This window comes from Elephas maximus, chromosome 4 (genome assembly GCF_024166365.1).
Source record: "Elephas maximus indicus isolate mEleMax1 chromosome 4, mEleMax1 primary haplotype, whole genome shotgun sequence".
In the NCBI taxonomy this organism is placed as follows: Eukaryota; Metazoa; Chordata; class Mammalia; order Proboscidea; family Elephantidae; genus Elephas; species Elephas maximus.
This window is the reverse complement of record NC_064822.1, coordinates 162,927,163-162,953,970: the sequence shown is the minus strand read 5'-3', so window position 1 is coordinate 162,953,970 and position 26,808 is coordinate 162,927,163.

Below are 26,808 nucleotides of genomic sequence, written 5' to 3'. Positions count from 1 at the left end.
AAACACTTGCTTATCTATAATTACGCTGAATGTAAATGGACTAAATGCACCAATAAAGGGACAGAGAGTCTCTGACTGGATAAAGAAACATGATCCATCTATATGCTGCCTACAAGAGACACACCTTAGACTTAGAGACACAAACAAACTAAAACTCAAAGGATGGAAAAAAATATATCAAGCAAACAATAAGCAAAAAAGAAGAGGAGTAGCAATATTAATTTCTGACAAAATAGACTTTGAACTTAAATCCACCACAAAGGATAAGGAAGGACACTACATAATGATAAAAGGGACAATTAACCAGGAAGATATAACCATATTAAATATTTATGCACCCAATGACAGGGGTACAAGATACATAAATCAAATTTTAACAGAACTGAAAAGTTAGATAGACACCTCCACAATTATAGTAGGAGACTTTAACACACCACTTTCGGAGAAGGACAGCACATCCATTAAGAAGCTCAATAGAGACACGGAAGACCTAATTACAACAATCAACCAACTTGACCTCATTGACTTATATAGAACTCTCCACCCAACTGCTGCAAAGTATACTTTTTTTTCTAGCGCACATGGAACATTCTCTAGAATAGACCACATATTAGCTCATAAAACAAACCTTTGCAGAGTCCAAAACATCGAAATATTACAAAGCATCTTCTCAGACCACAAGGCCATAAAAGTGGAAATGAATAACAGAAAAATTAGGGAAAAGAAATCAAATACTTGGAAACTGAACAATACCCTCCTGAAAAAAAGACTGGGTTATAAAAGACATCAAGGAGGGCATAAGGAAATTCATAGAATGCAACAAGAATGAAAATACTTCCTATCAAAACCTCTGGGACACAGCAAAAGCAGTGCTCAGAGGCCAATTTATATCGATAAATGCACACATACAAAAAGAAGAAAGAGCCAAAATCAGAGAACTGTCCCTACAACTTGAACAAATAGAAAGTGAGCAACAAAAGAATCCATCAGGCACCAGAAGAAAACAAATAATAAAAATTAGAGCTGAACTAAATGAATTAAAGAACAGAAAAACAATTGAAAGAATTAACAAAGCCAAAAGCTGGTTCTTTGAAAAAATTAACAAAATTGATAAACCATTGGCCAGACTGACTAAAGAAATACAGGAAAGGAAACAAATAACCTGAATAAGAAACAAGATGGGCCACATGACAACAGACCCAACTGAAATTAAAAGAATCATATCAGATTATTACGAAAAACTGTACTCTAACAAATTTGCAAACCTAGAAGAAATGGATGAATTCTTAGAAAAACACTACCTACCTAAACTAACACAATCAGAAGTAGAACAATTAAATAGACCCATAACAAAAAAAAGAGATTGAAACGGTAATCAAAAAACTCCCAACAAAAAAAGCCCTGACCCGGACGGCTTCACTGCAGAGTTCTACCAAACTTTCAGAGAAGAGTTAACACCACTACTTCTAAAGGTATAGTATAAAGCATAGAAAATGACGGAATACTACCTAACTCATTCTATGAAGCCACCATCTCCCTGATACCAAAACCAGGTAAAGACATCACAAAAAAAGAAAATTACAGACCTATATCCCTCATGAACATAGATGTAAAAATCCTCAACAAAATTCTAGCCAATAGAATTCAACAACATATCAAAAACTTAATCCACCATGACCAAGTGGGATTTATACCAGGTATGCAGGGCTGGTTTAATACTAGAAAAACCATTAATGTAATCCACCATATAAATAAAACAAAAGACAAAAACCACATGATCTTATCAATTGACGCAGAAAAGGCATTTGACAAAGTCCAACACCCATTTATGATAAAAACTCTCAGCAAAATAGGAGTTGAAGGAAAATTGCTCAACATAATAAAGGGCATCTATACAAAGTCAACAGCCAACATCACTCTAAATGGAGAGAGCCTGAAAGCATTTCCCTTGAGAACGGGAACCAGACAAGGATGCCCTTTATCATTGCTCTTATTCAACATTGTGCTAGAGGTCCTAGCCAGAGCAATTAGGCTAGACAAAGAAATAAAGGGCATCCGGATTGGCAAGGAGGAAGTAAAATTATCTCTCTTTGCAGATGACATGATCTTACACACAGAAAACCCTAAGGAATCCTCCAGAAAACTACTGAAACTAATAGAAGAGTTTGGCAGAGTCTCAGGTTATAAGATAAACATACAAAAATCACTTGGATTCCTCTACATCAACAAAAAGAACATCGAAGAGGAAATAACCAAATCAATACCATTCACAGTAGCCCCCAAGAAGATAAATACTTAGGAATAAATCTTACCAAAGATGTAAAAGACCTATACAAAGAAAACTACAAAGTACTACTACAAGAAATTAAAAAGGACATACTTAAGTGGAAAAACATACCTTGCTCATGGATAGGAAGACTTAACATAGTAAAAGTGTCTGTTCTACCAAAAGCCATCTATACATACAATGCACTTCTGATCCAAATTCCAATGTCATTTTTTAATGTGATAGAGAAACAAATCACCAACTTCATATGGAAGGGAAAGAAGCCTCGGATAAGCAAAGCATTACTGAAAAAGAAGAAGAAAGTGGGAGGCCTCACTCTACCTGATTTCAGAACCTATTATACAGCCACAGTAGTCAAAACACCCCGGTTCTGGTACAACAACAGACACATAGACCAGTGGAACAGAATGGAGAACCCAGATATAAATCCATCCACATATGAGCAGCTGATATTTGACAAAGGCCCAGTGTCAGTTAATTGGGGAAAAGATAGTCTTTTTAACAAATGGTGCTGGCATAACTGGATATCCATTTGCAAAAAAATGAAACAGGACCCATACCTCACACCATGCACAAAAACTAACTCCAAGTGGATCAAAGACCTAAACATAAAGACTAAAACGATAAAGATCATGGAAGAGAAGATAGGGACAACCTTAGGAGCCCTAATACAAGGCATAAACAGAATACAAAACATTACCAAAAATGACGAAGAGAAACCAGATAACTGGGAGCTCCTAAAAATCAAACACCTATGCTCATCTAAAGACTTCACCAAAAGAGTAAAAAGACCACCTACAGACTGGGAAAGTATTTTCAGCTATGACATCTCCGACCAGCGCCTGATCTCTAAAATCTATACGATTCTGTCAAAACTCAATCACAAAAAGACAAACAACCCAATCAAGAAGTGGGCAAAGGATATGAACACGCACCTCACTAAAGAAGATATCCAGGCAGCTAACAGATACATGAGAAAATGCTCTTGATCATTAGCCATTAGAGAAATGCAAATTAAACTACGATGAGATTCCATCTCACTCCAACAAGGCTGGCATTAATCCAAAAAACACAAAATAATAAATGTTGGAGAGGCTGCGGAGAGATTGGAACTCTTATACACTGCTGCTGGGAATGTAAAATGGTACAACCACTTTGGAAATCTATCTGGCGTTATCTTAAACAGTTAGAAATAGAACTACCATACAACCCAGAAATCCCACTCCTCGGAATATACCCTAGAGAAACAAGAGCCTTCACACAAACAGATATATGCACACCCATGTTTATTGCAGCTCTGTTTACAATAGCAAAAAGCTGGAAGCAACCAAGGTGTCCATCAATGGGTGAATGGATAAATAAATTGTGGTATATTCACACAATGGAATACTATGCATCGATAAAGAACAATGACAAATCTGTGAAACATTTCATAACATGGAGGAACCTGGAAGGCATTATGCTGAGCGATATGAGTCAGAGGCAAAAGGACAAATATTGTATAAGACCACTATTATAAGATCTTGAGAAATAGTATAAACTGAGAAGAATACATACTTTTGTGGTTACGAAGGGGGGAGGGAGGGAGGGTGGGAGAGGGTTTTTTTACTGATTAGTTAGTAGACAAGAACTGCTTTAGGTGAAGGGAAAGACAATACTCAATACATGGAAGGTCAGCTCAACTGGACTGAACCAAAAGCAAAGAAGTTTCTGGGATAAAATGAATGCTTCAAAGGTCAGCGGAGCAAGGGCGGGGGTTTGGGGACCATGGTTTAAGGGGACTTCTAAGTCAATTGGCAAAAGAATTCTGTTATGAAAACATTCTGCATCCCACTTTGAAATGTGGCGTCTGGGGTCTTAAATGCTAACAAGCGGCCATCTAAGATGCATCAATTGTTCTCAACCCACCTGGATCAAAGGAGAATGAAGAACACCAAGGTCACACGATAACTAAGAGCCCAAGAGACAGAAAGGGTCACATGAACCAGAGACCGACATCATCCTGAGACCAGAAGAACTAGTTGGTGCCTGGCCACAATCGATGACTGCCCTGACAGGGAGCACAACAGAGAACCCCCAAGGGAGCAGGAGATCAGTGGGATGCAGACCCCAAATTCTCACAAAAAGACCATACTTAATGGTCTGACTGAGACTAGAGGAATCCCAGCGGTCATGGTCCCCAAACCTTCTGTTGGCCCAGGACAGGAACCATTCCCGAAGACAACTCATCAGACATGGAAGGGACTGGACAGTGGGTAGGAGAGAGATGCTGATGAAGAGTGAGCTATTTGTATCAGGTGGACACTTGAGACTGTTTTGGCATCTCCTGTCTGGTGGGGGGACGGGAGGATAGAGAGAGTTGGAAGCTGGCAAAATTGTCACGAAAGGAGAGACTGGAAGGGCTGACTCATTAGGGGGAGAGCAAGTGGGAGTATGGAGTAAGGTGTGTATAAACTTATATGTGACAGTTTGACTTGATTTGTAAACGTTCACTTGAAGCTCAATAAAAGTTAATAAAAAAAATAATAATAAGAGCTACCATTTATTGAGCTCAGTTTTCTATGTGTCAGTATTGTTCTTTCATGGGGCTTAAAAAATCTGGCTAATTTAAAATTCTCAAACTAGGAGTCACATGGAGAACTTACACCACCAGAACTGACAGTCAGCATGCAAGTATGCACTCTCCATGGGCAACTTCACTCTTCTATGATGGTTTTAACTATATATACATTTTTTACATATGTAGATTACCTTCAAATGCTTATGTCCTAAGCAAAACTATTACAAGAATACCACATCTGAGCTCTGATTTTCAAAGATTTATGGAACATTCAAAAGATAAAAATAAATTAATTCCAATGACTATGGCAACCGACATTATGTGGACTTTGCAGGGAAGATTTTGTAGGTCTCATTATATAGCACCAAATTTTCCTTTAGGACCGAGAAATCAGAATGATAAGCCAACTCAAATGTTCTACTATCCTACCAATCTCTTTCTCTCTCTGTCTCACCTTCACTCTTTTGGTAACTACAGATATACTAAAAAAAAGTTAAATGACCTAAATTATGTTAGAAATCATGTTGACAATGAAGCACAAATATGACACGGCATGAACACACAAAACATTTTCTGCTATGACATTGACCTTGCCTACCAACACCCCCCCCCCCAAAAAAGTCATATTTTGATGGCAAAAGCAGGTGAGAGTGTATTTATTAAAGCAGGTCAAATTCAATACCGTAGGTTAACACCAATTTACCAACCACTACCACTTGTAATTGTTTCTCTTAGCATCCTCAAACAAGTAAACTGAAATCTAAACTTTGTAAAAGTATAAATAGCACATTTACAGTTTTTATTTTTTTAACTTAAATTCCAAATTACGTGTTAACAGGGTTGTTTGCTCTTTCTATAGGACCTCCATCTTAGAAACAAAGTTCACAGAATAGTAAAATATAAATTAATGGGGAGAAAAAAAACAAAAAAGATGGAGGGAAAGGAACTGAAAGGTTAAGTAACTGATTCAAGTTCGCACAATTGGAGAATGATCAAAGGAGAATGTGAACCCCACTGAGTAAGGCTGAAGGAAGAAAAGAAAGAATCTTTGAAAATTGGGTAACTTGACATCTCAGGCAGGTGGCAAGCATTGTTTGAATCATCTTCCTTTCTATGCCTTTTTCTTAAAACAGTTACAAGAAACATCAAACAGAAGCTTGATTTTGCTTCTTTCCTTTTTCCTTGCTGAATGCCTGTCATGAGTATTACTGGCAAAGAAATAGCTTTAAAATGCAGTTATTTAAATGAACAGAAACCCGCCCACTGCCGTCGAGTCGATTCTGACTCATACCGACCCTGTAGAACACAGTAGAACTGTCCCATAGAGTTTCCAAGGAGTGCCTGGCAGATTCAAACTGCTGACCTCTTAGCAGCTGTAGCACTTAACCACTACGTCACCAGCGTTCCCTAAACCAACAGAGGAAGTCACAATGAGAAGAAACTTGATTATCTGTAAACCAAAAATGAATGCCTGTAAAGTTGCTGACTTCACTGAAAACTTGTTAATACTGGCATTTGCCCAAGTGTGTTGGGCAGAACACTACTCCTAAAGACGATGTGCGTGTGTGTACACACGCTCATGTGCGTGCACACATACACTGGTTCCATCGTCAAAGAAATTTGACAAACGTTTTTGATTATAGCTCTTCCTGAACTTCTCTTGGTGATTCATTAACATGGAACCTTTTGAGTTTTCTAGATTTTCTTTAACCTAAGGATTTCCCAAACTTATTTGACCTTGGACTTTTCCACAACACACGTGATTTTTTTTGTTTTCAGAAAACCCATCAAAATCCTGTAGAACTAGTGGTCTGTGGAACACCTTCAAAAGCACTGTTACAGCCTACATGTGTCCACATACATAGTGTGATTTGAAAGCATAAAGGCCCTCCTGACCCATTGTTATAATGTCTAAAATATCAACTTTATTAATTGTGTTGACTCGTATTAAAGTCTGTTGGGCTTTTGAGGTCTTTATTAATAAACAAATATCCCATTAAACAAATATTTAAAGCCAAGAGATACTGGTAAGTGTAACCAACTAATCAGTGGGGAAAACTAGGCCTTAGCCATCTCAATGTCACCTGAAGGGCAAGGGTGAGCTCACATTCTGCTATTAGTGTATGCAATCAGCCTCCCAAAGGTATTGAATCTTCATCCCAAATACTGCATCAATTTACCTTTTCCACTATGAGCCTAGCCCAGATTTTTTTTTTATCCATCATGTACACACACATTAAACAGATCCCCCCAAAAACCACCTTCATCCTCTTCTCCAGAATAAAAAATGATCCTTCATTGTTCATCAAGTCATCACTCTTACTCCAGCATTCAATACCCTTCATAAAGCAAACCTACCTATAGCCCTCTGTTTTTCATCCTCCCTATTCCGTTCAATGCAGCCAGCTTTTTCTGTCTTCTCTATGAGTTCCAGGCCCTTCCTGCTTTCCTTTATATTCCCTTTCTATTCTCCTCACTTCCTTTCTCACATTGAAGCCCTGGTGGTGCAGTGGTTAAGAGCTACAGTGAGCTATGGCTGCTAACCAAAAAAGGTCAGCAGTTCAAATCCACCAGCCACTCTCTGGAAACCCTATGGGACCATTCTACTGTCCTATGGGATCACTATAAATTGGAATTGACTTGATGGTAACAGGTTGTTTTTTTTTGTTTGTTTTCTTTTCTCACATTATACCCAAATTCCACTCAACTTTTAAGTTCTACTTCCCCCAGGAAGGCTTTTAGTTATTTCATCTAGCTTTGATCTCTCTCTTTCCTGTACCATAGAATTGAAGGTATTATTAAATGAATTTTGCGCTTGATTGTAAATTTTATTTTGTTCTCCACTATAATTGTGTATGGTTTGTTTCCCTGTCGCAACCCCTTGTTTCTAATTATGTCTCTTAAGAGAAAAAAAAAAATACCTCTGTCATAATCTTAATTTGTATTTCCCACCACATTTATCATGTAGTGGAAGCACATGAAACACTTCCTTATTTATTGACTGGGATGAAAACAAAATTATAACTATAAAGGGATATCATGAAGCTACTAATGAAAGCCAGATAGGATCTTTCCCAGGTAATATTTTATTTGCACTAATTTTAAGATATTCTCTACTATAAATAGTAAAATTTCATGATTATACTATTTAAAATTCAGACTTTTCATCATTTCATACTAATCTTCCCCCAAATAGGCTTTACTGAATGCTCATATGAACTCAAAGACCTCTTTACTCTAAGAAGGTGTCTTAGTTATCTAGTGCTGCCATAACAGAAATACCACAAGTGGATGGCTTTAACAAAGAGAAACTTATTTCCTCGCTTTAAAGTAAGCTAAAAGTCCAAATTCAAGGCGTCAGTTTCAGGGGAAGGTTTTCTCTCTCTATCGGCTCTGGAAGAAGGTCCTTGTCCTGGATCTTCCCATGCTCAAGGAGCTTCTCAGGTGCAGGGACCCTAGGTCCAAAGGATGCACTCTGCCCCTGGTGCTGCTTTCTTGGTGGTATGAGTCCCCAACTCTCTGCTTGATTCCCTTCCCTTTTATCTCTTGAAAGATAAAAGGTGGTGCAGGCCACACTCCAGGGAAACTCCCTTTACCTTGGATCAGGGAGGTGGCCTGAGTGAAGGTGGTGTTAAAATCCCAGCCTAATTCTCTCAACATAAAATTACAACCACAAAATGGAAATCGTGGCCTAACCAAGGTGGTACATTTTGGGGGGGACATAATTCAATCCATGATATTTCACACTTTGGCCCCCTAAAAATCACATTCTTGCAACATGCAAAACAAATTCATCCCATCAAAGCATAGCAAAAGTCTTAAATCAAGTCCAAGCCCGAAATTCAAAAATTTCTCTTCATCTGTGAAATCTAGAACACAAGTTATCTGCTTCCAAGGGTACGATGGCAGAACAGGCACAAGCTAGACACTTCCACTACAAATGGGAAAAACTGGAGGAAAAGAAGGGATAATAGGCACCAAGAAAGTCAGCAGAACACATTGTCTTAGCCCTCAAAGCTCTGAAAATAATTCTCTGTTCTCTGAGACAAATTTGCCCAATGGCCCTGCCCTCCAGGCTCTAGGTATTGGCTACACTCTCCAGGTTCTGAATGGAAGCTCCTAGGCCCCAGGATTCAGCTCTGCCTTCCAGTCCCACTGGGACGGCAACTCTGCTCCCTTGGATTTAGGCCCACAATTCTCCTACGCCATCTGAGTGGCAGCACCACCCTTAGAAACACCAGAGGCCATGGCTCCACCTTTTGAAATCCCTGAGGTCATAGCCATACCCTTTGAGACTGAGGCAGCTCGGCTTTTTATGTTGTCTCTTCAGCTTCTGTTTCCTGGTTGTTGGCCTCTCTGCTCCTGGGGCCTCATGCCCACATCTGCCCTGCTGGGGGAAGTATTCCAAAGCTCTGTAGCTCCACCAATAAGTGCCCAGAGACAACCCACTCTGCCAGGAAGCCTCCTGCACACAGGCACGCAGCTCTCGCGCTCCTTGGATCGGCTCCAGGCCCACCTCGCGCTGGTCTCCTGGTTCTGCTGCTGCTGCAACTCTATCCGTTCATAGTTTCAAAGCCGCTTCCACATTTGAGGTCTGTTAGAGCAGCACCCCACTCTGTTGGTACCAAATTCTGTCTTAGTCATCTAGTGCTGCCATAACAGAAATACCACAAGTAGATGGCTTTAACAAAGAGAAATTTACTTCCTCACAGTAAAGTAGACTAAAAGTCCAAATTCATGGCATCAGTTCCAGGGGAAGGTTTTCTCTCTGTTGGCTCTGGAGGAAGGTCCTTGTCCTCAATCTTCCCATGCTCAAGGAGCTTCTCAGGCACTGGGACCCTGGGTCCAAAGAACGTGCTCTGCTCCTGGTGCTGCTTTCTTGGTGGTATGAGGTCCCCAACTCTCTGCTTGCTTCCCTTTTATCTCTTGAGAGATAAAAGGTGGTATAGGCCACACCCCAGGGAAACCCCTTTACCTTGGATCAGGGAGGTGACCTGAGTGAGGGTGGTGTTACAATCCCACCCTAATACTCTCAACATAAAATTACAACCATAAAACGGAGGATAGCCATACAATACTGGGAATCATGGCCTAACCAAGTTGATACACACATTTTTAGGGGACTTAATTCAATCCATGACAGAAGGGTTAGAAACAAAGTAAAAAACATGGCTCTTGGGTTTCATCTTACTAAAATCTATGAGATGTTTGGTAGACAGGCTCTAAGATGGCCCCCAGTGATCCCTTCCTGTTGGTATTTACTCCCTTGTGTAATCCTCTCCCTTTAAGTGTGGGCAGAATCTATGACTTGGTTTTAATCAATGAAATATGGCCCAAGGGATAGGATGTCACTCTGTGATCACACTACAAAGGATTGTAACTCCTGTCTTGCTAGCTGATTCTCTATATTATTTTCTTGACTTATATGCCTTGATGAAGCAGATGGTCATGTTGGAGAGGCTCATATGGCAAGGAATTGAGGGTGGTCTCCAGTCAACAGTGAGCTAAGAAATGAGGCTCTCAGTCCAAAGCCATTTAATTCCAGAAATGTAATTCTGCCAAAAATCACATAAGATGAAGTAGAGGGTGCAGCTAAACCATAATCAGATTCCTAATCCACAGAAACTACAAGATAATAAATGCATGTTGTTTTAAGCCACTAAGTTTGCAGTCATTTGTTACATGGCAATGGATAAGTAATATAAGATGTTAAAAGAGTATCTTTTATGATTCTTTCAGTGGTTGGCATTAAGATGTATCTTCCAAAAGAACTAACCTCATGACCCAAACATTCAACGCAGGCTCTCTCACATTGTAGAAGCTCACACAGTCATATTGTAGAGACTTTGCAAGCATTATGTGATGTTGGTAAAAGCTTGAAAGTGCAAACAACCATCATGAAGAAATCACATTATACCTTTGAAACCAGGGCTCCAGTGTTCTAAACGTAAAGTTTAGAATAGAATGGGAATTTGGTCACTTTAAAACTAAAGAATCTGTACCAGATATTTCTATCAAAAGCTACATTATTTTTATGTCTAAAAGTTTTACTGTCTATATTTTTATATTTTAATTCTATTTTGTCATTGTTGAGAACATACACAGGAAAACATATACCAAGTCGACTGTTTCTACATGTACAATTCAGTGACATTGATTACATTCTTCAAGTTGTGCAACTATTCTCACCCTCCTTTTCTGAGTTGTTCCTCTTCATTCAGTACTCTCTAACGTTTCTATCTAATCTTTCGAGTTGCTGTTATGACTTTCATCCCATATAGATAGTTCCTAAAAGAGCATAATGCTGAAGGCAGACATTTTTTAATAGTTAAGTAAATTCTTGTTTGGTTTTAAGACTTCAGGGGATATTTTTGGTTAAAGTTTTAAAGATTATCTCAAGACAATAGTTTCAGGGGTTCATCCAGCCCCCTTGGCTTCAAAAAGTCTGGAGTCCATGAGAATTTTAGATTCTGTTTTCCATTTCCCCCCTTTTGATCAGGATTCTTCTGTAGAATCTTTGATCAAAATGTTCAGTAATGGTAGTTAGACACCATCTAGTTCTTCTGGTCTCATGGCAAAGGAGGCAGTTGTTCCTGGGGGCAATTAGCCACATATTCCATATCCTCCTATTCCTGACTCTCTTCCTCTGTTACTCCAGGCAAATAGAGACCAATTGTTATGCTTGGATGGCCACTTGCAAGCTTTTAAGACTCTGGGCATTACACAATGAGCTAGGAGGTAGAACAGAAGTATCAAACACACTATTAACCAATCAACCGTGATGGCCCATGAAACTACAACTCTAAACCTTCAAACCAAGGCAACAAATCCCATGAGGTTTTTGGTTGTACAAAACCAGGCTCGGCAGCTACTCTTATTTTTTCTTTTTTGGTTGTTGTTATAAATATATCATACAACTTCTGCCAGTTCAACTTTTTACAGGTGTACAACTTATTGACAGCAATTACAATAATCAGCTGTGCAACGCTACCCATCATCAATGTGATTTTTCCATCACTGTTAACCCCCTCCATTCCCCGACCCCCACCCCTGGTAACCACTAATAAACTTTGGTCTCTATACATTGGCCTTTTCCTATCCTTTTATATAAGATAGGTCATACAATATTTGTCCTTCTGTGACTGCCTTATTTCACTCAGGATAATGTCAAGTTCCACCCGTATTATAGCATGCATCAAGACTTCATTTCTTTTTTAAAAGTTGTTAAAGCTGCATAAAACATTAAAATGAGCATCTCATGACTAAGTGTAAGAATTGTATTTGGTGTACATTCACCAGTAGCTAGATACTTGCAAGAGAGAACTGAAGGGATTGAGAAGCTAGGGAGCAGAGAATTGCTAATTAGAAAACCACATGACTCTAATACAGGTTTAAACCTCATATCACTACATACTTGGTTCTTTGTTTTGTTGTGTTTCTGTTGGCTGTTGGGAGAGCCCACAAACATTTTGAACCTTTTTCCTAAGAATTTGTGGTTCATGTTTTAAAACAGTAGCTCCTAGACTTCTGGATTTCAATCCCCTAGAAAAATAAAAACAGATAGGTGGTTAGATGAATAGACGGACTGCATACACTGCCACAGACAGTGAACTTTCCTTTGTTAGGGCATTAGAAATAAATTGCCATATGCTCTTGCCATCATATCATAGAAAAAAGACAATTCAACCTCAAGTAGTAGGACAGTCATAATCTCAAAACAAAGAAGAGAACTTTAATTTGAATAAATCTATCTTTAAGAAAAATTCATCACAGTATCCATATTTTTCTCCTTTCCCTGAGATCAACAAAAACATCACAGCATTTGGGAACCCCTGGGCTAAGAGTACATCCTAGTAGAGCAAGAGTGAAAAGACTTTTGGCATAGATTGCCCAGAATACCCCAAAAAGGTTCTATTCTAATTCAAGATATTCAAGGTGAATTTCTTTTTCATAAAGCCCAGATACACATGCAACAACAGCTGAATAGCGAGTTTATAAAAGTATGCAAATTTCTTTCAGCCTTGTTTTGAAATACATATTCAGGCCTAGCAGATTCAAACATACCAACAATCCTGAAGATGGCACAGGACTGAGCAATGTTTAGGTCTATTATACATAAAGTTGCCACGAGTAGAAGCTGACTTGGTGGCAGCGAACAACAATGCAATGATTGTCAGGTTCAGATACAGGACAGACATAGTTAGGGAGAAAAGTTCTTATCAAAAATTCAGTTGTCTCTTCTTCTGGGAAAACAAGTTACTGAGACCCAGAGGTTGCATTCCAGCAGTACAACCTTCAGGTGGTAGCTTCTTCTGGGAAAATAAGTTACTGAGACCCAGAGGTTGCATTCCAAGCACTACAACCTTCAGGTGGCAGCCACACTGGATCAAGGTATGGAACGTCAGAGGAAATAACCAACCACAGGGTGATTAACCTCCAAACCCAAATCTATCATTTCAAGCGAGCAAACATCACATCCATATTTTACATTGTTCCCTAATGAAAAAAAAATAAGTCCCCATAGGACCTACTGGGTCCCAAAGATCAGTAGGCTCTGTTGAACCCTGGCAGCAGAAGTGCATTATTGCTGGATAGATATCTCAGTATCTGATCTCCAAATAAATCAGTGAACATGCAGATTGCTCAACCACTGATGTTTATAGGACTTTAACATACATCATGGAACGCAACTGGGAAAAGCTCAACCACCTGGTGGGTTTAGTTCTTTTCTATTTCTTTGGAGGTGACCTCTCACGGTGCCTATTCGGTCTTTCAGAAACCTTCGGGGACTGCAACTGAATGAAGCACACAGGCATAAGTGGTGAAAAAGAGCAGTACCTGAGATGACTGTCAGGCCTAGAATTAAGCTGATTGGCACACATTAAAATGCAACATAATAGTGTATTTGTGGTGGTGGCCCTCTCCTGCAGTCAGCTCATGAGGAATAATGATGGCTTACTGACGAGGAGCAGGGACTCAGCTGCTTGATAACATTGTCACGCTGATGGTTTGAAGTGGCCCCACTGTCGCCTGAATTTGGCTGGAAACAGCAGCCATTCACTCATACAGGCAGGGTGCTGAAAACAGACCCCACAACCATGCACGACACTGTCCATTTTGAAAGGTTTAAGTAAAGCATTTCCTGCCATAATTTCCATTGTCACTCTTCTCCCACTGTTTTTATAACGTGGCCAGGAGTGGGTCTGTAAACTAATATTACATTCAAGAGCCTCCAACAACAAACACCAGAGCTGCTTTTTCCTGGGACAGGTTACCAGCTTCCCAGGGAGGCGGTGTAGACCATGGCACACACAGCTACCTGTCTTATTAAAGCAGCCTTTTCCTGGGAAAAGAACATTGCCACGGAAATAATGAATTAATTTGGCATTTCCTTCTGTCTCACTCAGCACGCAGCGTGCATCCCTAAGCATGAAAACAGCACATCTTCACAGAAACATCTCTAAAATGATGTGCCTACTCATAGAAAAGATCAATTTGAATAGATTCAAACCCCAAGAGGGCAATTCAATACCAAAAGTTTTCCACCAAAGTCAAGACAGATTGTCTAACTAGTTTTCAAGCCCAGTACAGAACGTTATCTCTGTCCCTATTTCAGCTTATAAACCCTCTCTCTTTTTCCCTCACTATGTAGATACACACAGGGACACACACATTTATCTGTGGCTCTTTGTACACTGAGAACAAAGCTCTTGCTATGTCAGCGTAAAGGCTATTGCCATCTAGGTGAGGGGAAAAAAAAAGAAAGAAAACATAATATAGAGAATAGAAACAGAAAGTTATTGAATGTGACTTTGCCTGAGAGGCTGTATTTGGGTTGCCAAAATTAAGAAAAAAATAGATAAAATAGGATCATAATAAAAAAGAGGAAAAGACAGAGAGGCATGAGAGAGTGATTAAAACGCTTGCTAGCGTGGGGGTACTGTGTTGAAAACACAGATTTGAGAGGTGAAAGGCCAAACTCAGCGCAGAACAGTCAAAATGGAATTAGAGTTTAAAAGTACAATTAGCAGATTGAGGGCCAGAAGCTGTGTATTGCTACAAGGAAGTGATAATTATAAATAGCTAAGGAAAAGATGGAAATCTAAAGGTGATAGTATTGTGTTGTCGAGAAGGAAGGATATAACACCCTGAATCAAATACCAAACTAAAAAAAACCCATTGCTGTCAAGTCAATTCTGACTCGTAGGCACCATATGGGACAGAGTAGAACTTTCCCCACAGGGTTTCCAAGGCTGTAAATCTTTACTGAAGCAAACTGCCACACCTTTCTCCCATAGAGAGGCTGGTGGGTTAGAACCACTGATCCTTTGGTTAGCATCCAAGTGCTTAACCACTGTGCCACCAGGAAATCAAATGCTGCTGTTAGGTGTTGTTGAGTTGGTTCTGACTCACAGCAATCCTGTGTACAACAGAAGGAAATGCTGCCTCGTCCTACCCAACCCTTGCAATCATTGCTATGCTTGAGCCCACTGTGGCAGCCACTGTGTCAAACCACTTCGTCAAGGGTCTTCCTCTTTTTTGCTGACCCTCCACCTTACCCAACACGATGCCCTTCTCCAGGGACTGGTAGCTCCTGATAACAAGTCTAAAGTACTTGAGATGAAGTCTTTCCATTCTCATTTCCAATGAGCATTCTGGCTGTACTTCTTCCAAGACAGACTTGTTCATTCTTCTGGCAGTCTACGGGGAATGGACTACAGGAGGACAAAAACTACATTCCATCAACACTCTGGCACATTAAGTGAAAAATTGGACAACCGTGTGTTTTCTTTTCTTTTCTTTTCTTCTTTCATTCTTAGATCCAGTCTTGTTGCCACTGAATTTCCCAGGTTGTTTTTTTGTTTGTTTTATATTTGCCTGGCATCCATTACAGTGACTTAGCTGTGAGGAAAGCAGAAAGCAAAAGAATTCTCTAAGACAATATTCCAGGATTCTCTGTACTTTTCACACTAATAACTTTTGATTCCATCGATACAGTGCTTATTATTGCCATCCTCCATCTCTTGATAGGTGCCTCAGAACAGCTTATCCCAAGTAATTTTAACACTGACAAAATCAGGGACCACGGCTGCTTAGCTCAATAGGAGAGAGCCCTATAAAGAAGCAAAGAATATAAAGCTGTGGTTCCCAAACATGGCTGTCCATTGGACTCATCTGGAGAGGTAGTTAAAATTTCCCATGGCAAGGCTGCATTCCAACCCTATGAGAATTTCAGTGGTGACACAAGCACTCTTTTTCTTCTTCTTTATTTAAATTTGAAAACTGCTGGCATTGACACAATCCCTGTGACCCACTGGCTTTGCTTAGTTCCACACCCTCCAGATGTCACTCTCAACAACACCCTGTCCAATCTCCCAAATATTGCCCAGTAGACCTAAGGAAGCTTCAATGTAAATGTGGGCTGATTGGCACCTATACATCACCTGATGTATAGTACTCTAAGTACTGAAAGAATCAAAACGTTGATGACAAAAAGGGTCACACTGGTGGCTTCAGAAAGGAAGAAGATTCAAGTTTGCAACAGAAATTTTATCCCTGAAATAAGTATGAGATTTTATGCTCTTCCACTCTACTCCCAACTTATATCTTCTAAATACTATTGCCACCACGTGTCTGTCAGTTTCTTGTGCTGTGGGGGCTTGTACATTGCTGTGACGCTGCAAGCTATGCCACCAGTATTTCAAATACTGGCAGGGTCACCCATGGTGATCAGGTCTCAGAGGAGATTCCAAACTTAAACAGACTAGGAAAATAGGCCTGGCAATCTACTTCTGAAATTGTTGTTGTTGTTAGGTACTACTAAGTCAGTTCCCACTCACAGTGACTCTATGTACAACAGAAAGCAACACTGCCCGGTCCTGCACCATCCTCACAATTGTTGTTATGCTTGATCCCATTGTTGCAGCCACTCTTCAATCCATCGCATTGAGGGTCTTCCTCTTTTTCTATGACTCTCTACTGTATCACCTCAAATGTATGTCAGTTTGTTGTATTGTGAGGGCTTGCATGTTGCTGTGATGCTGGAAGCTATGCCACTGGCATTCAAATACCAGCAGGATCACCCAGCAGACAGGTTTCAGCTGAGCTTCCAGACTAAGACAAGGAGAAGGAAATAATACTTGGTAGAGGGTCATCAGAAAAGAGGAAGACCCCCAACGAGATGGATTGACACAGTGGCTGTCACAATGGGCTCAAGCATAACGACAATCGTGAGAACGGCCCAGGAACAGGCAGTGCTTCTTTCTGTTGTAAATAGGGTCGCTAGGAATCTGAATCAACTTGATGGCACCTAACAACTACTATTCTAGGAAGCATGATGTCCTTCTCCAGGGACTGGGCCCTCCTGATAACATGTCCAAAGTATGTGAGGCAAAGTGTCAACATCCTCAGTTCTAATGAGCATTTTGTCTGTAAATCTTCCAAGACAGATTTGGTCTTTCTTCTGGAAGTCATTCAATATTCTTCAACAACATAATTAAAGGGATCAATTCTCCTTCCTTCTTCCTTATTCATTGTCCAGCTTTCAGATGCATATGAGGCAACTGAAAACACCATGGTTTGGATCAGGCATACCTCAGTCCTTAAAGTGACCATCTCTGCTTTCGAATACTTTAAAGAGGTCTTTTGCCTCTGATTTGCCCAATGCAATGTGTCATTTGATCCCTTGACTGCTCCCTCCATGGGCATTGATTGTGGATCCAAGTAAAGTGAAATCCTTGACAACTTCAACCTCTTCTTCATTTATCATGATGTTGCTTACTGGTCCAGTTGTGAGGATTTTCATTTTCTTTATATTTAAGTGTAATCCATTACTGGAGGCTGTGGTCTTTGATCTTTATCAGTAAGTGCTTCAAGCGAGGTTGTATCATCTGCATAACGCAGGTTGTTAATGAGTCTTCTTCCAATCCTGATGCCCCAGTCTTCTTCATATAGTCCAGGTTCTCAGATTTTTTGCTCAGCATACAGATTGAATAAGTATGGTGAAAGGATACAACCCTGGTGCACACCTTTCCTGATTTTAAACCACGCAGTATCTCCTTGTTCTGTTCCAATGACTGCCTCTTGGTCTATGTACAGGTTCCTCATGAGCACAATTAAGCGTTCTAGAATTCCCATTCTTCACAATGTTATCCATAATTTGTTATGATCCACAGTCAAATGCCTTGCATAGTCAATAAAACACAGGTCATCATCTTTCTGGTATTCTCTGCTTTCAGCCAGAATCCATATGACATCAGCAATGATATCCCTAGTTCCATGTCCTCTTCTGAATCTGTCTTGAATTTCTGGCAATTCCCTATCGATATACTGCTGCAACTACTTTTGAACGATCTTCAGCAAAATTGTACTTGCGTGTGATATTAATGATATTGTTCGATAATTTCCATCTTAGGTCCGATCACCTTTCTTTGAAATAGCCACACACATGGATCTCCTCCAGTCAGTTGGCCAGGTAGCTGTCTTCCGAATTTTGTGTCATTGACAAGTGAGCACTTCCAGCACTGCATCCATTTATTGAAATGCCTCAGTTGGTATTCTGTCAATTCCTGGGGCCTTGTTTTTCACCAATACCTTCAGAGCAGCTTGGAAATCTTCCTTTATTACCATGTGTTCCTGGTCATCAGTTACCTCCTGAAATGGTTGAACCAATTCTTTTTGGTATAGTGTCTCCGTGTATTCCTTCCATTTTCTTTTGATGCTTCCTGCATCATTTAATATTTTCCCTGTAGAATCCTTTAATATTGCAACTCAAGGCTTGAATTTTTTCTTCAGTCCTTTCAGCTTCAGAAATGCCGAGCGTGTTCTTCCCTTTTGATTTTCTAACTCCAGGTCTTTGTACATGGCATTATAATACTTTGTCTTCTCAAGGTGCCCTTTGAAATCTTCTGTTTAGCTCTTTTACTTCATCATTTCCTCCTTTCACTTTAGCTACTTTACCTTCAAGAGCTAGTTTTAGAGTTCCCTCTGACATCCATTTTGGGCTTTTCTTTCTTTTCTGTCTTTTAAGTGACCTCTTGCTTTCTTCATGGATGATGTCCTTGATGTCATTCCACAATTCATCTGGTCTTCGATCATTAGTATTCAATGAGTCAAATCTATTCTTGAAATGGTCTCTAAAGCCAGGTAGGATATATTCAAGGTCGTAATTTGGCTCTCATAGACTTGCTCTAATTTTTTTCAACTTCAACTTGAACTCGCATATGAGCAGTGGATGGTCTATTCCACAGCTGGCCCCTGGCCTTGTTCTGACTGATGATATTAAGCTTTTCCACCATCTCTTTCCACAGCATGTAGTCAATTCGATTCCTTTTTACTCCTTCTGAGGAGGTAAAATGTGTATAGTCACCATTTATGTTGTTGAAAAAAGGTATTTGCAATGAAGAAGTCATTGGTCTTGCAAAATTCTATCATTTAATCTCAAGCATTGTTTCTATCACCAAGGCCATACTTTCCAACCACCCGTTCTTCATTTCCAACTTTCACATTCCATTTGCCAATATCTATTAATGCAACTTGAGTGCATGTCTGATCAATTTCAGACTGCAGAAGTTGGTCAAAATCTTCTATTTCTTATCTTTGGCCTTAGTGTTTGGTGTGTAAATTTGAATAATATTCATACAAACTGGTCTTCCTTGTAGGCACATGGATATTACCCTATCACAGATAGTGTTGTACTTCAGGACAGACCTTCAAATGTTCTTTTTGTTGATGAATGCAATGCCATTCCTTTCCAATTTGTCATTCCCAGCAAAGTAGACCATATGATTGTCTGAGTCAAAATGGAAAATATCAGTCCATTTCAGCTCACCAATGCCCAGGCTACTGATATTTACATGTTGCATTTCATTTTTGATGATTTCCAATTTTGTCTAGGTTCATACTTCGTACATTCCAAGTTCCTATTACTAATGGATGTCTGCAGCTGTTTCTTCTCATTTTGAGTCATGCCACACCAGCAAATGAGGCTTGACTCCATATGCAACATTAAGGTCAACTCCACTTTGAGGAGGCTGCTCTTCCCTACTCTTCTTTTGAGTGTCTTCCAACCTGAGGGGCTCATCTTCCAGCACTATATCAGATAATGTTCCACTACTATTCATCAAGTTTTCACTGGATAATTTTTTTCAGAAGTAGACAGCCAGGTTCTTCTTCCTAGTCAGGAAGCTCCACTGAAATCTGTCCACCATGGGTGACCGTGCTGGTATTTGAATACGTGTGGCATAGCTTCCAGCATCACAGAAACACACAAGACCCCACAGTAAGACAAACTGACAAACATGAAATTAGCCAATGAAAATCCTATGGGTCGTAACAGAATATTGTCCAGTATAGTTCTAGAAGATGAGCTCCCTAAGTTGAAAGGCAACAAAAGACTCAAGCATGCCAGCAACCACAGTGATGGCACAGAGCCAGGTGGCATTTTCTTCTATTGTACATAGGGTCATCATGAGTCATAACCAACTCAATAGCAACAAATACTATTGCAGTTATTATTTTAGGGTCAATGGGGAAAAAACCCTCTTCTCAATTTTATGGACTGACAAATAGAAATAGGATCCTTTGGTATTTGTCCCATAGGTTTTAACAGTATACATCCTGAATGAAAAGTAACTTGCTAATATTCAGGGATTGCTCTGATACCACAAGCTTCTTTTTTTATTCTTAGGGACCCAAATCAGAATGTCTTAGTACATAAACTCATTATCCTTTACAGCCACATTCAAGAAATCTATTAAGTCTGTGTAGAAAGCAATTCCAAAAATTCCCTTCTTGATCTTTTTTTTTTTATCTACTGAAACCATAAACGCTGTCTGAGCTCTTTGTTAATCCAATAACACAAATGGTACTAGAGATATAATGCTTTCTACATTGTTATATATTTGTTACATGATACACTAAAACACCCTTTTACAACAAATTTTTTATGCTTCTATTCTTTATTAGGACAATTTTGTTAGTCCTGACTTTAAAGCTGACATCTGAGCCATAACTTCATAGCCTCATAAAGCTCCTTAACATAATTCCTTCTACATCATTCTCCTATTTCTTAATTCTTATAATTCTCCTGAATTATTTCAATATTTGTGCCTGTTGCCCCATATTTAAAAAAAAAAAAAAATACAATGATTCCCCATTGCCTACTGAATGAAGTTCAAGCTTTACAGGCTGCCTTTCAAAATATTTCATAATCTGATTCCAACCTTATTTCCTAGCCCTTTAGATAGCTGGTCTTTCATTGTCCCTGGAAAATGCCATACACGGTACCATCAATGCATTTGTGTATTTCAATTCCCTTTACAGTGAGTATTGTCTTCACTAGTCTAGTTGGGTAAGAGGGTTCCCTTGAGTTGATCCTAGGTCATGAGGCCTTAGCATAAGGTCCACATACTTCTTAGGGTCTGTCTTAGTTATCTAGTGCTGCTATAACAAAAATATCATAAGTGGATGACTTTAACAAAGAGAAATTTATTCTCTCACAGTCTAGGAGGCTAGAAGTCTGAATTCAGGGTGTCACCTATAGGGGAAGGCCTTCTCTCTCTGTAGGTTCTGGGGGAAGGTCCTTGTCATCAGTCTTAACCCTGTCTAGGAGCTTGAGCTTCTCAGCAGAGGGACTCTGGGTCCAAAGGACACACTGTTCTCCTGGCTCTTGTTTCTTGGTGGTATGAATTCCCCATGTCTCTCTGTTCACTTCTCTTTTATATCTCAAAATATATTGACTTAGAACACAACCTAATCTTATAGATTGAGTCTTACCTCATTAACATAACTGCTCCTAATCCCGTCTCATTGATGTCGTAGAGGTAGGATTTACAATACATAGCAAAATCATATCAAATGACAAAATGGTAGACAATCATATAATACTGGATATCATGGACCAGCAAAGTTGACACACCCTTTTGGTGGATGCAATTCAGTCCAAAACAGGGTCCTTAGATTAATTCATAGAATGTGCGTACCACTTGAAATTATTTTTCAAAATTATTTGTGTAAGTAACAGGCAATACCTCTGGAGGCCTTCAGAGAACCATGCCTCCCATATTATAGCCTTGTGTAGTCTCTTCCCCACGAATTTAAGCAAGTCCTGTGACCTGTTTTAGCTAATTAAATTCAGAAGAAGTGACTCTGTGACAGTTCTGGACTCAAGCCTTAAGAAGATTTTGCACTCTGAAGGAAGCCTGCTGCCATGTGAAAATTCCAACTACTCTGGGACCATCAGGCTGTTAGGAAGTCCAAGCAGCCACATGAAGAGGCCCATGAGGAAGATAACTGAAGTCCATGGCTAAAAGCCACCAGCACCAATTGCTAGCCATGTCATTGAGGCCATTCTGGAATTTCCAGCCTTCCCAGTGTCCCAACTGACAGCAGCAAATGAAACAAAAAATAATTAACTGTCAACCCTCACAGTTATGAGGGGGAAAACAGAAACTAAAAAACTGTAGTCATTTTGGGGTGGTTTATTTCACAGTACAAAATAGAGAGCATGTAGGTGCCCCTAAGGGCAAATTTTCTGGGAAAAGGATCCAAACTCTCAAGGAAATTAGTGATACAAGAAGGTTAAGAGTTTTTATACGAGGGAAAAAAAAAAAATTTTTTTTTTTTTTTTTTAATATGAGAAGGCTCATGTAAAAGCTCTTAAAATAGTACCAGGCAAATGGTAAGCACTCAGTAAGTGTTAAAAAAAAAAAAAAAAAAAAAAAGGAAACCCTGGTAGTGTAGTGGTTAAGGGCTATGGCTGCTAACCAGAGGGTTGGCAGTTCGAATCCGCCAGGTGCTCCTTGGAAACTCTATGGCTATTATTATTATTTGGCCAACAGCCCACTTTAGGTATTTCAGGAAAGAATTTCTAGAAGACAAGCCATCACTATGATTAAGAGAGAAGCCAAAACTATAATAGAAAACAAAATTTTAAAAAAGTGTGCATCAGATCTGAAGGGAAAGTATAAAATAGAATATGTAGCCTTGAATGAGAAAATTAAAAAACTGAGTGGGTAACATTTGGAAATATAATATCGCAGAATTCAAGACTTAGCTGAAACACAAAGAATGCACCAATACCTTTCCGCACATCCATACATAGTACCCAACTGCATCCTGAATTGCCTTGAACATACCAGCGTGGAGGGAAAGATTCTTACTCCTAGGTCAACGAGAATGGAAGGGAGGATGGGTGAAGATGATGAAGATATTGGAGAGGAAGGAGGTAAATGGTGGAAGTCTCTAGATTTTCAGTGAGGCAGTTGATAAAAATCATTGTCCTTGAGTGACCAGGGATGGGAGAAGGATTTCAGGAGAGTTAAAGGTCCTAAAGAGCCATTAGGGGAATACAGAAAGCTGTCAACCACAGATGAGTAAATGATGGCTATGTAGCACGGAGGGCCCAACTGAAGCAGGAAGGCTTACAATGAAATATAGGTTGCCTCTCCTAAACACGTTTCTGCAGAGTTCTTCCTTGATTTACAAAAATGAGAGATAATAATATATGTCACTGGAGATGTTGGACAGAAGCAGAATGGCCATCTGCCACTGCTATTGTCAAAAGGGATTAAACACTGGGTTCAAGATCAACCAATATGACTGGTAAAGTCCCTTCTTACCCAAGGACTTCCTAGCACTTTCTGGCTTTTTCACCTTGGGCAAATTACTTAGCCATTCTGTACCTCAGTCTCATCTGTAAGAATGACTGCTTTGAGAATTATATATGAAAGTAATTTATGTAAAACACTTGGCACAATGTTAGCCATTATTATTATTATTACCACCACCATGACATAACTCGATGGTAGCAGCCTATTTTGGAGACTACTCAGGCCCCATTCTTTGAAATATCTTGTAAGTTGTACAACTCATCATAATTATGCACATCTAAAAACTGTTCTTTTAAAAAAGAAATATCCATGTATATGCTTATATATTTATATATAGTTTCTGCAAATAACATCATCCAAAGCTGCTAGAATCTACTGTCAAGAGTTAAGTTCTGTATGTATTCAGCCACACACAAAAAAAAGTCAAATTCTATTATCATTATTATTATTCTATTATTAATTTTCCTAGTTAGCCAACGATGTTCCTCTTTCCTCTGAGGATAAAATGATCACAACCACACACATGCACGTAAACACACACACTTATCCCATACGGAATTTATACAAGAGAATTCAGATGGTAGAAAAGCTAAAGAATATAAAATCTTACCAGCCTGGTTATTCCTTTTCTGATGTTCTCATGATAGGCCACTTGGGGGGACAAACTCCCAGCCTAAGGTGATAGAAGCTTGTTTAATGGAAGCAGGTAGCAGTATATACAGCACACCCTTGGCTCCAAATTCTTTGTTGATTGTAAATTTGTGAAAATGTTCCTCAGAAAAGCATTTGAAAGATTAAGAAAGGCATTAACTCCAGCTTGATGCTCTTTGAGTTTGTGAAGTTTAATCTTCTATGGCAGTGCCTTTGGCCTATCAGATTTTAGAATGCTTCACCTATAGACCACAGTCAGAGGTTCTTGTAGTATCAACATTTTGCTTAAGGCTTTTATAACCATAGCAAAATCTGTCGTCTCAGAGATAATAATATTCTTTCCACATCACCCTTATCTGAAAGCCTTTGGGTTCTATGCTACCTAGCATTCATTTCATATTTCAGGTGGTATAACTCTTTGTATTATTTGTCACACGTACTCAGGAAACATTTACCTGAAAGACAAATGCAGCAAATGGTGTAAATAGAAGAGGCTCTAATCCATTATTCTCGTTCCATTTCGGATAATAACAACTTTCCATCTACCCCTTTAAATGAATATTTCTGGACCTCTGGAACATTAAAAAAGATCACGAAACCCCAAACTTATTATTCATCTAGTTCTAATTTCCCATCTTGCCTTGGTTTAATGACAGACTTCTTTTTCACTGCATTTGCTCATTATTTTTCACTTTCTTCTGCCCTTTCCTGTCTTCATGCTGTCATTGCTCTTTGTGGGGTTTTGTTTCTAAGTTTGCTTTTACTTTCTCTTTCCTTCACTCAGTCTTCTTTTCTGCTGGCCTACAAATAGCATTCCATTGTTTTTTTTTTTTTTTAATTCAGCTTTTCCTTTGTTATGAAAATATAATCTCTCTGCATTAATCCTCCCTTACCAAGACCTACATTATTTTTTTATTCACTGCTCCTAAAACAACTGTTTTCTAGATCTCTTTTCTTCTTAGTCTTTTTCCTAGCAGTTGAGAAAATTAGGAAAAGTCAGCTAAACAATGATCTTTTCTGGCCATTCATTACCATTCCTTATAATTATTCATCATAGGAGATGTGAATATCAAGTGATATGATACAGTTCTAGAATTAGAACCTTCAGATCTTACTGTTACTTCTCTGCCTTCAGTATGCTCATCTGTAAAGGGAATTTTAGAACGATAAATATATGTGCCCTGGAGGACTGGCGCTAGGATTACATAACATCAGCCTATTAAAGTATATTATAGACTATGAAAATGATAATATGAAGGTGAGTATCCAGTTACCCAGGTATGTGTTCATTGGGAGACTTCCTGTGGATTAAAAATTAAATTAAAAACTCATAACAAGTAAATAAATAAACTAAGCAGCACACAATTACCAAATTTAGTCCCAATTGTGCTACATTCTTTCTGTCACCTAGAAACTAATTAGTACAACATAATCACATACTTCCCGCCTAGTAAACATACAAGTCCCAGAGGTACAAATGATTTGTATCATGAATCACTGGCCACTGCTTACTGGTAATTATCATATAAATGAGGTGCTTCAAGTTGACCCCTGATTCCCTAGTCCTTTTCCAAGGCAAAAAAGATACAGCTTTTATGCAAAAACTTGATCGAATTTACTTTTCTAACTTAGCCCTCTGGATATTCTTTGTTTAAACACACACACACACACACAACAACAACAACCAAAAAAAAAAAAAAACCTATCAAAACAGATTTTAACACATTAGTATATAGTGTCATGTTTAGAAGTTGTTCCCACAACTAGAAAAGAAAATTCAAGAACAACTTGTAATAACGCTTTAAGAGTAACCATTTGCATTAGCTGTTTGGAAATTATTGTATTCAAGCCTTTCATTAGGAGTCAACAGGTCACCATTAAAGGAGGGCACTAACCCTTGTCCCTGATTAGATAGATGAATTTTGCCAGTCACCCCACTTATCTCATCCACAGTTTCTTCCTTTGTAAAATTATGCAATTAGATTGAGTGGTCTCAGGGTTTTCTTCCTGCCCTAACTTTCCTTGATCCTGAATCTTGAAAAAAGAAATACACAGTGTAATATACTCTAAATATCATTTTGAACAGTTGTTCTCCACATTAACTACATATTTGAGTCATCTGGTGGAGCTTTAAAAAATACTGATGCCTGGGCTCTACCCCTAAACACATTGACCAAACCCATTGCTGTTGAGTAGATTCCGCCTCATAGTCACCCTAAAGGACAGAGGAGAACTGCCTCATAGGGTTTGCAAGGATCGGCTGGTGGACTTGAACTGCCCATCTCTTAACCCACCCCCAGACAGTCTGAATTAATTCATCTGGGTGTAGCCTGGACACCAGGGATTTGAAAAGCTCCATAGGCGATTCTAATATGCAGTCAAGATCAAGAAGCACTTGTTAATTGCTATATACTTATTTTTATATACTTTTTTGGATGCGGGTTCTTCTCCTCCCTCATTCGCAGAAGCTTGAATCACCTCTTTGAGAATGTCCTGAGAGTAAAGCATAGAGAATCTGACCTACCTTTAAGATCATGGAAACCCTAAGTGTGATGACAGACTTAAAGGGACCCAGCATGGAATGGCAATACGAGGGGTGCTAATTTCCTCCCCACACTTCCCTGGCCTCCAAGACCTCCAAGGCCTGGACCTCCACTACCTATGAAAGGTTAAACTATCACTGAAAGAACTTAAATAAA